Below are 13111 nucleotides of genomic sequence, written 5' to 3' on the forward strand. Positions count from 1 at the left end.
GAATCCCATGGGGCTAAGCTGAGCTGTGCACCGTGAGTGTGGTTCCACCGTAGAAGCCTGGTGTGCCGGTCACAGAAATGGTACTGAATGAAGACTGGCCCAGAAGTGTGGTGGCTTCCCTTCTGGTCCAAACCCAAAAGCTTCTCCGTGTCTTCTTTTGCAAGAGACAAAACATATCCATCTGGTACCACTGCTAAGTGCTCAGTTTTAATTTTATAAATCACTTTGCTCCATCGCAGAAACAACCATGGCCAATTCATTGGCACATTCCACCCAGTCTTTCATCACTCAGCTCCCATTCAGCAAACATTTCTTGACATTTTACTGTGTCTTGGGCATGGCGAAGGGCACTGGGGACCCAGCAGAAGATGAAATCAAACAAGTCACCCGAAGCTTCAGGGATCCAGTCATACATCAGAAATGTGTGTGTAGGAAAGGGCTAACTCAGCAGGTCTGGGTGGGTCCAACCCTGCACTTTCAGCAGAAAAACCTGCCTCCTCCAGGCTAGGCTGGCGTAACCTCTGAGTCCTTGGAATGTTCTGCCTGATAAGAGTGTTTTCGCAGGTCTCAGGGCTTGGGCAGTGATCTACTGGTGTGGCCAGACAAGTTTATCCTGACAGTGTGATTTATGGTGAACGCTTGTTTTTGCTGTGGGTTGGGGCCTGGAGCCCAAGGACCTGAGCTCAGTCACATGGGCCCTGAGTACCAACAGGACTGATCCCCAGTGAAACCTCCCGATCCCAAGGCTGGGGAGCTTCCCTGATTGGCAGCCCTTGGCATGTGTTTTTGCAAATTGTTGCTGCACAGTTCAGGTTAGCCCCATAGGATTCCACTGAGAGGGACACCCAGAAGCTGGCACCTTGTCTTTTCTGACCCTCTTGCCTGTGCTGATTCTGCTCCATGTCCTTTGACTGCAATAAATGGCAACAGTGGCAGGGCGCCTGGGTGGCTCAGTGGGTTAAGCCTCTGCCTTTGGGTCAGGTCCTGATCTCAGGGTTCTGGGATTGAGCCCCACATTGTGCTCTCTGCTCAGCAGGGAGCCTGCTTCCACCCCCGCCCCCTCTCTGCCTGCCTCTTTGCCTACTTGTGATCTCTCTCTCTCTCTGTCAAATAAATACATAAAATCTTTAAAAAAACAAAACAAAAAAAAAAAAACAAAAACAAACAAAAAAACAAACCCTGCAATAGTGGCTATAAGACTTTCGAACCCTGTGAGTCCCGGTAAATTATCCTGGGCACTCCTAGCACACAGCCCATTCAGATGCCACCACTGGGGATGATGGTATGTGAAAACAAATAATTATGGAGACCAAAAAAGGGGAAAGTCTGGAAGGTGTTTTGGGGGCTGGGCACCATGGAGTCACTGACCAGACTGGGTCTTTCCTCTTTACTGGGATTATGCACCGAGAGCCCGGTGGACATGGGCAGGGTGGGGTGGGGAGGGGCGGGTAGGAGACTCAGCTTTGTTTCTTTTGACGTAAAATGTATCTCCATGCTCCTGAGGGAAGGAAATGAAGTGAACACAGGTACGTATCTATAACTGGCAATTTTGCAGATTTGGAGGTTCTCACTCTGCCCAGGGCAGCCTGTCCATCTAGGACTGGTCCCTTTAGGGAGCAGGAGAGGCAGACCTGCATGGGAGTGAGGGGAGAGGTGGGCCTTCCTCAGCCCTGTCAGCGCTCTGAGAGCTGAGACCAGGGAAATCTCTTCACATAGGCTATTTGATGAACTCTTGAATTTAGCACCAAGAATCCCTGCGCTGGTTAACGAGGTGGGTTTTACACCTGGAGTCTCAGAGATCCTATCCGGATGCTGTCACCTGCCAGCTGTGTGACTTTGCGCAGGAAACTTGTGCTGGCCTCAGTTTTTTCATCTGTGCTCACTACAGGGTCTGGACCCTAGTAATTGCTGGTTAAATGTCAGCTGCGGCTGTGGGTTTCTCTTCTGGATTTATTTGAGAAGCGGCAGGAGAGCTAGGCTAACTGTATCACTGGGAAGAGGGTTTGTGCTGTTCAAAATAGCTTTCTGGAGCTAGAACAAAGAAAAGGGACTGGAGCAGAGGTTGGTATTTTGTGTCGATTTCTCAGATATTCTACTCAAGGGAGATGATTTCTTTATGGCAAAGAAGTTGGGATATATTCTCTTGGGGAAGGGGGCTTCTCCTCCTCCCCTTGTCCCTGGGGGGCTTCTTTCCGGTCCCCTGCCTGTAGCTGGCCAGGAAGAATTTCTTGTGTTCCCAGACAAAGCAAGTACGAGGCTAATATCACCCTTGAGGCCAAGAGGGGCAAACTGACAAAAGAAAAACTTTAATCATAGACAAACTCTCGATTTAAAATAGCCTTTTTCTTTGACATAGTCAGCATTATCCCCAAATGATAAAGCTCATTTTTGCACACACTTGAAAGGCCACAGGCTAGTGTTTTCTGGAGCATAATCTCCTCAGTGTGCTGAAGGTCTGATGTGACATTTTCTCTTATATGATTTGGGGAGGCTGTCCCTCCACAGGACAGTAAGGAAAAAAAAAAAAAAAAGACATAATGAGGTATTTTAATTCTTTAGGGTTAGATGCTCCATTTCCAAACTTTTTTTTTTTTTAAAGATTTTATTTATTTATTTGTCAGGGATAGAGGGAGAGAGAGCGAGCGAGCATAGGCAGACAGAGAGGCAGGCAGAGGCAGGCAGAGGCAGAGGGAGAAGCAGGCTCCCTGCCAAGCAAGGAGCCCGATGTGGGACTCGATCCCAGGACACTGGGATCATGACCTGAGCCGAAGGCAGCTGCCTAACCAACTGAGCCACCCAGGCATCCCCAAACTTTTTTTTTTTTTAAATTTTATTTATTCATTTGACATTCAGAGAGGCAGGCAGAGAGAGAGGAAGGGAAGGGAAGCAGGTTCCCTGCTGAGCAGATAGCCCAACTCCAGGCTCCATCCCAAGACCCTGGGATCATGACCTGAGCCGAAGGTATTGAGCCATTGAGCCACCCAGGTGCCCCCATTTCCCAAACTCTTGAAAGTTTTCAGTAAGATTGGCATGTTTGAAGGAATGAAGAAGAATCCCTAGCAAATTCTTTCACAAAAATGCAAATCATATTTAGCAGAAAAGGGAACACCAAACATAATTTCTAGGGCCGGATGACACAGCTGAAGAGCACAGCCTGCTGAAGAAGAGATTGTCAGTGTGTGTCAATAACACTGTCACCGTCCTTTGACCCAGGGACTCTGAGAATCGAATGCCGAGGTCAGCAAGTTGGTCCATGGGCCAGGTTCAACCTCATGGGCTGTTTTTGTATGGCCAGGAAAGTAAGGACGGTCTGCAAGGTTTTAAACTATTTTCATTTTTTTTTTTAAGTTTTAATTTTAATGCTGGTTAGTTAACACTCAGTGTATATTAGTGTCAGGTGTGCAGTATAATGAACTATTTTCAAAAGGGGGAGAAGAAAGGGGAGGAGGAGGAGTGAGGGGCAGGACAGACAGACTGCTTGGCCCACAGAGCCTGGTATTTTTACCATCTGGGCCTTTTCACACCATCTGATGTAAGGAACAGTTCAATTCAACACATGGAAAAATCTCCATGACAAAGGTGATCTTTGCAATGGTTAATAGTTCAAAAAACTGAGAGCAATTTAAGTGCTCAGGAGAGAAGACTGCTTGGTAACTAAGTGATTCACCTAAGAGGATATTTTACCACAAATAAAGTGATACCTCACCAGGACCACAGATCTGGGTGATGCATTTTGCCCATCGTAGGAAGCCATTATGGCCTGCCAGGCTCACAGACCTTCTCACTCCTGAATGCTCCATGCAGTTAGGGATAAACTATGCATATTAAAACTTCGTGATATTCTGCCTTGAATGTGAAGGTCTTGGCTTAAGGAGTGGACTCTGACAGCTCCTGATTCCTGTGTTCTGGCTCTCAGGGCCCTTCGTAGCTGGGAAATTATACCCAAGGTCACACAACCCACTTGGGAACATGTCCTAGCTCAGGACACACTCTTCTCACTTCAGGAAGCTTCTCTTTCTCCTGGAAGCCTCCAGGACCCCTTCCTCCTTTTCTGCAGAGTATCGTGTGGCTGGATGGGATTCTTATGCTCTTTAGTTGATTTCTATGTCCTTCTGAACCTGGAGACTATAGGGAGGTTGTATATATTTCATTACATGGAATCTTTGTGGCTATTTCTGTAAGAGTCTGGCTTCAGAGCCTTGGCCAGGAATATGATCAGGGTCACATTTTTGTTTTGATGAAAGACATTAGATATCATTTACATTGTTAGCTCTTTTCAGAGAATGAGATCAGATCGATTGTTTCAGTCTTTCCAATGAAGACTTGAGAGGAATTCTCTAACCCAGGCTCTGTGCCAGTGATTTCTTAGTGATTGAACACAGCACTGCTGAGCTATAGGTCAGATCTGTTCCCTGTGTTATCCTTCATCCTACTGTGAATCCCTGGTGCCCATAAGATAATGTCCAAGCTCCCTGGAATGGGAGTCAGTGTTGCCACCATCTCTTTGGCCTCACCCATCATTGTGCCCCTCATTCAGTGGTGCCCCCAACATGTGATATGTTCTTGCTTTCTTCCACAACTTTGCATGTTTGGAAGCTACAGCTGATATGCCACCTCCTCAGCGAGTCCTTCATTAATCCCTCCAGTTGTCACTTTCATTCTATAACCCCATTTTGTTTTATTTATAATATGCACATTATTTGAAATTATCCTCTGGCTTTGTTAGGCTGTTGACCTATTTATTTACCTGTGTTTGCACGTGTCTCTGCATTTATTCCCCCCCTCTTCTCCCTCACTAGGATGTATGCTTTTTGAGACCAGGGACCCATGTTCTCAGCCCCTAGAACCCAGCTTTAAAGAGAGCTTGGTGGGTAATGGTTCCCCCAAATTTCCATTTTCCGTGATGTGCCAGAGGCTACTTTCTCATCTGTAGGACCTACGGGTGGAGGTGGAGGAGGGTGCCTCATCCTCTGTGTTCTATCAACACAGCTCTTAAGTAGCTGCCCTGGCCAGACTATGCATCGGACCCCCCACTAACCTGTGAGGAGCCTGGGAAGGCAGAGATTGGCCTCTTGTGCCCACAGCTCACAGTCTGGCATCAAGTAGGGAAAGATTTTTATTTCCTGATTGGGCAATGAATAAATTCACAATACTTTCCCAATTAATGCTTGTTATTTTGTTGTTATTTTGTTTGACTTGAGTCTACAATTTCTTGGTTCCCTTCTTAAAAAGAAACAAAAAACTTTAAAAACACACATTGCTACATCTTTTATCCTAATATCATGCTATATTTATTAGCCTAATATTATTTTTACTCAAGTTTAAAATATGTGCCTCTATGCAGAATGCCAGCTTGGTTTATTGGTTTACATTTATATTTTGTCTAGTTTTTTTAGACCTCTGTCTCTCCTAACTTAACAGACAACCAAAAACTCTAGAAATCATGTAGCATCATAATACTTTTGGCTATTACTTTGCCATAGTCACCTCTTTTCCGCATTTATAGTCACAGAAATAGAGTTGGTGAGGCAGCTTCAAAGAGTTCGTTTCATGATTCTGTCAGATGAGATCATCATATTCAGGCCAGACAGCTCACACACAAAGAAACAGGAGTTAATCATAGTCAGGGCTGCATAGTGGTGACATAAGGTAAGGGCTCAGGGATAGATATTGTTCATATGTTTGATCCAGAAAATATGGGAAGATTTTCACTGATTCATTTCTTTGTTTGCTCATCCACTTGCCCGTTCATATATATCTTATTTAGTAGTTCCTCACTGGAATATAAGAAGAACTTGGAGTGAATCATGCTCATGGACAAGAATCAAGGAGTTTGTAACAGAGCAACAATCTTGGGCTGGGAGAGGTCCACAGGGGACCCAATTTCTGAGCCAGGCTGGTCCTGAAGAAACGAGCATTCTTCCCTCATTTGCTTGCCGGCTGGTGTGGCATAGCCGGAAGGAAGCCAGCCCAGGTAAAAGGCTCAGCAGAGCTGGGCTTAGTAGCCATTCAGAGCACCTCTAGTTTCTGACTGTTTTTGAAGCTGAAATGCTGGCGTGTAAGATCCAAATGAACACAGACCTCATGCTGCAAAGATCTATGCTTAGTCCTTTCTGATGCTATGGCTTATGTCCATGTTGGAATTCCTCTTCTGGAACTCGCCTACAGAATACCACACTTTAAGCCCCTTAAAGACCAAATGAATATTGAGCTCCCATCATGTGACTGCTGTTTGTGTCCTCACTCGCTAACCGAGTCTGGGTTGTTTCCATTTTACAGCTAAGAAAACCGAGGCATAGAAAGTGATTGACCTGAGCATGGTCACACAGATGTTAGGAGGCAGCAATGGGGTTTCTTCCCAAATCTTCCGATTTCGAATCACTGGCCAGCAATTTGATACTTGGAAGTTTTGGACATCAGGTCTGGTGAATATAGTGGAGGTTTGACTTAGGTGCAAACCTTTGTTTAGGTGAAAATAAGGCATGTTGATCTAATGAGACTGGTTTTCTTGAGGGTGTTATCAACCAAATCCAAAGGCAAGTTCAAAAGATTCGTTCAGAAAGAAAAAGAGAAAGGAATCAAAAGAAAAGTAATAGAACAGCAAGAAAAAAGAAAAGAAGAGGAGGGAGAATGGTTGGCCGGCCATCAGAGAGCGCACCATATTGATGGAGAGTCCAGGAAACCTCCCTTAGGAAAGGCAGAACCCAACAGAGGGAAGCGGCTGCTCACAATCACCCTATTGCCCAGATTGTGCCCTGGGCCCCCCATGCCAGAATACAAATTGCCTACAAGGAAATGAGAGACTTTTGGAGAAGGGGTACGGATTCTGGGTGTGCAAGGGCAAGCGTTCCAGAGGGCCTCAAAGGGCTGAATGGGAAAAAAATCCCAAACCTTTCATTACACCTATTTTCAGAAAGAAAACTGCAGTGGGTACCCTTTTATCTGCGTACTAAATTTAGAAAAATTTATCTGTGTACTAAATTTAGAAAAAAACAAGCACAACAGCTACAGACTCTTGTAGTTGACAGGGCTTTAAATAGGATCATCTCATAATCCCTTGTCTTTGTTATAAATGAGAAAATTTTGAATAAATGTAAAATAAATCTCTTTTCAGCAAGTGACTTTCCCATTTGGACGATGAACTGCAGAATTGGAACTGGAATCCACATCTTCAGATTCCTACTTTGGTGCTGGAGTTAGACTAGAATTTCTTGTTCAGTATCTGATTCAGGGTTGTTAAGCTGGAGCTGGTTCGAATCCCAGCTCTGCCACTTAATCTCTGTGGGATCTTGGATTTTGTCCAACCTCTCCATATTTTCATCAGTAAAATGGGGTGGGGGGGGCAGTGGGGGAAAATCCCCTCCTCTTTGTTAAGACTCTTGTGGGAATTACATGAAATAAAGCTTGTAGGAGCTTGGGGTTCAATGCCTGAGCATTAGAAAGTGCTCAGTTAAGGTCAGCTACACCCAGTTATGGGTACTTGGATGAGCAGGATGGAGCTATTGCAGTGATATTGTTCTGATACATACATACCGCAGTCGAAAAATAAATTGATTTGTGATACTGGTGAGTGGGTAGATGATAAATGTGTTGAGGAACTTTGCCAAAGAAACAGCTGAGTGAAAGCCTAAATTCCTGGCTCATGATGTTTTTAAAAATGAACTTCTGTGTGTTTCTAGATTGGCCAAGAATACACTCAAAATGGAAGAATGGAACTTCGAACATAGAAAGAGGGCAAGAGAGGAATGTGGTTGTATCTTTCAGGTGCTTCAAAATTCTGGCTGTTTTTGGAGCTACCTAGGTCTTTCATGGGACTCCTCTGTGAACTTGTGACCTAGGATGAGAGAAATCTTGGGGGGCTCCAGCTGAGCCTGTGCAACACAGAAAAACAAGTTATTCACCCTTGGGGTCCATCTCAGTTTCCTCTCCCCAATTCCTGCCTTGAGCCCTGCCTACCACCCCCCTACCTCCAAGGGGTCTCTACATGTTTGCTGCTCCAAAAGAGGTACCTGCCTTGTACCTGCCTTGGTGCAAAGTGACCCATTTCTGTCCATTGGCAAATCCATGCAAATCAGTCCTTGCCTCTTAAAGACCTTACCCTTCATCCACAGAGAAAATGCCAAACCAAAGATAGGCATCTCTGATACCCTATGTTCAACACTCCTCCATTCTCGCAGTTCTCCTAGCTTTGGGGCTCTTAGAGTTGGGGTTCCACCTCTGATCTCTGACCTCAAACTCCCTGATTGCATTGTCCTCCCAGTTCCGTGTGACTCTAGCACCTTGCCTGGCGACTGACTTCGTGGAGTTGACCTCAGAGTCCACTCCTCCACACCACCCGTCTCCCCCCTCATCACACCCACTTCCCTCCGGAGAGGTGAGTGGGTTCAGGATTATTTCTGCTGAGTGTTGACCGGGGGCCCCTAGGATATGCTGCGTTGACCACAGTACTTCCCAGGATGTGACACATCTAAGTCACTGAAGGAGATACTCTGGAAAATAAGGTCCTGTGCTAAAAACTGTTTTAAAAGTCACCATACATCTGAGCCTGTTGCAGGCTCTGGAATCCCCAGCTGTGAGGAGATATTTTAACTTGGTGTGTTACAAATGTATTTGAATATAGGAACATTTTCCCAGAGAGTACTTACTAACAACCCAGAGAACTAATACTTCATGGAGAATGCTGCCTTCACTCCGTGTAAAGATGGCACCCCTAGGGGAGGGTGTTGCCCATAGAAGGTGCTCACTGTCTCATAGCAACTTTATAAAGTGGTTATTATTACCCTCATTTTACTTCACTATTTTGTAAGAACTTATTTTATTAGAACATTTTTAGGTTTACAACAAAATCTAGAGGGAAGTATAGATATTTTTCATATATTCCCTACCTTGGCACAGGCATAACCTCACTCAGCAAATTGATACATTCCTTTTTTTTTTTTTTAAACAAAGGTCAAACCTATATTAATATATCATAACTACCCAGAGTCTGTAGTTTACCTTAGGCTTCCCTCTTGGTGTGGTGTACTCTGTGAGTTTCGACAAATTCATAAGGAGATGTATCCATCATTGTGATAACATACAGAGTATTTTTGTTGCCTTAAAAATCCTCTGTGCTCTGCCTATTTATTTCTCCCCTACCTCACTCCTGGTGACCACTGACCTTTTACTGTTTACATAGTTTTGCCTTTTTCGGAATGTCATAGAGTTGGAACCATGCAGGACATAGCTTTTTCAGGTTGGCTTCTTTCACTTAGTAAATCACACTTAAATTTCCTCCATGACTTCATGGCTTGATAGCTCATTTATTTTTAGTGCTGAATACTATTCTGTTGTCTGGATATACTGCAGTTTATTTATCCCTTTGTTTATTGAAGGACAGCATGCTTACTTTTTAGAGAAACTGCCAGACTGTCTTCCAAAGTGGTCAGTGCCATTTTGCCTTTGCATTAGTAATGAATGGGAGTTCCTGTTGCTCCACATCCTCATCTGGTCCTGTCAGTGATGGCTTCTACTTTATTTTATATATTTTTAAGATTTTATTGATTCATTTATTTGAGAAGAAAGAAGAAGAGAGAACATGAGTGGGGAAGGAACAGAGGGAGAGGGACAAGAAGACTACATGCTGAAGGTGAAACTCTAATCCACGCTTGATCCCATGACCCAGAGATCATGACCTGAGATAAAAATCAAGAGTCAGATGCTTGACTGACTGAGCTACCCAGGTGCCTTGATTACTTTCATTTGAAAGAGGAACTTAAGAATTAAAGAGGTGAAATAGTTTTACAGAGTTCATACTTCATCTTTCCACTAGTAATCAGGAGTGAGGAACACACCATCTTATGTTGTATCTGCTGGTGCCATGAAAATAGCAGAAGAGACGCAATGCTACCCCTCTGGACAAGTGTCTGGGACAACAAAAAGAACACACTCTACGTTGCTGTAGGGCTGAGTGGTGAGTGCAGCTTGCAGAACCCTCTTCTGGGTTATCTCTCTCTCTCATTGACCCACCTCCATCCAGTCCACCTGTAAGACACGTTGGATTATCTTCAAAAGATTCTTCAAAATCTCTTTCCATCCCCTCTGCCTTTACTACCCTAGTTCAAGCCATCAGAATCTATTGCCAGGATATCATAAAGGCCCCTTAGCTGGTTGCTTCCACTTTTGTTTCACTGAAGTCTACCCTAGAGTAACAAGTGATCTTTTTCAAATAATAATCACATCATGGCACTTTTCTCAAAAGTCTCCAAAAGCTGCCATCAAATCTGCATGAGTCTGGCTTCTGTCAACATCTCTGTCTTCAGATCACTCTCCTCTTCGTCCGTTTTGCTGTGACCATGTTGGACTTCACCCCTGGTTTGTGACTGTGGCCAAGATCACTGGAGCCATCAAGGCAAGCCCCCAGACATGGGGCAGCACTGGCTGTATTGCATTTCAGATAACTGTGTATGATTCGTTACAACCACCAATTTGGCAAGAAAGAGCCAACGGTCTGGCTTCCTCACTTTGCTCATTTCTATTTTTACGCCTGCTAATCAAAGGGGCGTTTCTTGACTATTTAATCACTTTCTATTTCCTTATTTTTTATTAAAATAAATTGTATTTATATTTACAATTTATCCCTATTTCTTCACTTTCTTTGCTTTAGTTTCTTTTAGCTGTTACTACTACTTCAGTCAAGAATATACATCTGTTGGAGTGCATGGGTGGCTCGGTGGGTTAAAGCCTCTGCCTTTGGCTCAGGTCATGACCCCAGGATCTTGGGATGGAGCCCTGCATGGGGCTCTCTGCTCAGTGGGGAGCCTGCTCCCCTCCCCAACTGCCTCTCTGCATACTTGTGATCTCTCTCTCTGTCAAATAAATAAATAAAATCTTAAAAAAAAAAAAAAAAGAATATATATCTGTTTCAGTAAGCTACTGGAAGGCAGGAATTTTGTCTTAACTCATTACTGTCTCCCTAGGGCCTATAAAAATGTTGTATAGGTGAAATGCTCAAAAGTATTTGTTGAAGAAAAGACCGATATTAACGTCTTTATCTCAGGATTATATGTCACCTTCAGGAGGACTTCTTTGATCACTGCCTACCTTCACTCAGTGGGGATTCCTCCTGCCCCTCCTCAGTGGGGATCCCTGCCTACCCTTACTCAGTGGTGAGTACTCAGGCTTAGTACTTTCATATTCTCTACTACTTCTCTGTCTTAGCATTTCATATTGCTTGCCTATTTATCTGTATTTCTCTCTAGATTTTAAGTTTCTGAATACCTGGGGCTCTGTCTTGGTCATTTTATCCTTAGAGCTTAGTATACAGGCAGGGTACATGGCAATGGTCACTAAATATTTTCTGAAGGTATGAGCATCTATTCAGCATGTAACCCATTCTGGGTTGAATGACCTTGGCTATTGTGTTAAGAGAGGAAGCAAATAGAATAAAAACACTCCAAAAAGAGAACAAGGTGTTTTTATGCCCACTTTCTTTATTTGTACAGGATCTGTTTTATGAAAATTTAACAATTTTACTTTCAGTTGGCTGAACTGTCTACCCACAGATAATTTAAAGTTGTCCCTGGAGAGGGAATGACGCAGAAAAATAAGAATAACTGGTGTTGACGTGTGAATTACACCCCGGAAGGCAGGAGCAGCCAGTATATCAGTTCCATCAGGCTCCTCTTAGTTACCATATTTATGATGTGGACTTGAATTCAGGAGACCAAATATAGCAGCAGCCCCAGGGAATTTATAGGAGCCAAAGCCAAAAGTTTATCTCGTGTTTTCCATCAAGCTCCTATTTGAGCTCATCCCTCTTGTATTGGCTTCTTATCTGGTTTTATCTGATAAACCAGGAACAAGGAACATTTGATTAAAGATATCATTATTTAAGGTTGAAAAGCACCCCTACCTGTGAGTTACAGTACAGAATGTATTCAAAGCAGGATTGGTTTTTTGTTTCTTGTCACTTTTTCTTTTTTTTTCCTCTCTCTCTTTCTCTCTCCCTCAACTCCCCCTTGTTTTTTAACTTCTTTCCTTCTTTCTTTCTTTCTTCCTTCCTTCCTTCCCTCCTTTTTTCCTTCCTTCTTTCCTTCTTCCCTTCTATCCTTCCTTCCTTTTAGACTCAGGGCTGTGTCAACTCTCCTACTGTCTGCCACAATGTCGTCGGTAGAGAGGTTGAACATCTTGACACTCCAAGGAATAACACGCTAGTCTATGCCATTGACAGTGTTGTGCCGATTGGACTTCTGCAAGCAGGGATACCAACTATTTAGGTTCCTTATGAAGACACAAGTGAGCCAGAGGTAGAAAAGATTCTGGTGTCTGGTGTCATTACACAGGATGGAGGGTTGAAAAGGCTAAAAGGGAATGCCAGTGAATACTAGCTGCAGGAAATATTTACCATTCTCAGGAAACAAAGGACATTTATTGGCGTTATTAGAACCTAGAATATTGGAGGAGGAATCTTCCAGAGTCGGGCCAGGTCCTCGGAGGAGTTTCAGGACGCGGAGGATGGTCCTGCAGAATTACTGACATTCAGAGCTCTCAGGGGAGAGGAATGGGAGAAAAAAGAGTAGGAACTCTGTTGGATGGATGGTAGGGCCAGAAAATGAAGGTTCATTCAAGCTGTAGGAACATTAGTTTATACATATGTTGGGAAATTCATTTGACTTGATCTATTTTAGAAAGGGGATAAGGGGAATAAAAAAAAAAAAAGAAAAGAGAGAGGATAAGGAAGCAGATGTAAAGGTGAGATAACATTCAAGATATTTCATGCATGTATTTCTCTGACTTTTACAACTCAATTTGAAATCAGTATTGGCAGAGAAGGACATCCTACAGAAAACCAGTAGGAAGTCAATAGGAATACAGTGGCTGAATCCTGGGGCTCAGCAACACTTGGGCTCAGCCTACAATGGGAAGTGCAGGAAAGCATGAATCAGACAGAATTTTGTTCAAATTTCAGCTTTATTTCAAGCTGTGACATTAATCAAGTTATTTCACTTCAGGTTATTGTTTTTAAAATAATTGGGATTCTTGTTATACCATCATACATTTGACTTCTATAGAGTTAAAATCGAGTGCCATTATGCCTCCTACTTTAATGATTGCTCCCTTCTAAGCCTCC

Source organism: Mustela nivalis, assembly GCF_964662115.1.
Source record: "Mustela nivalis genome assembly, chromosome: 11".
NCBI classification, from domain to species: domain Eukaryota; kingdom Metazoa; phylum Chordata; class Mammalia; order Carnivora; family Mustelidae; genus Mustela; species Mustela nivalis.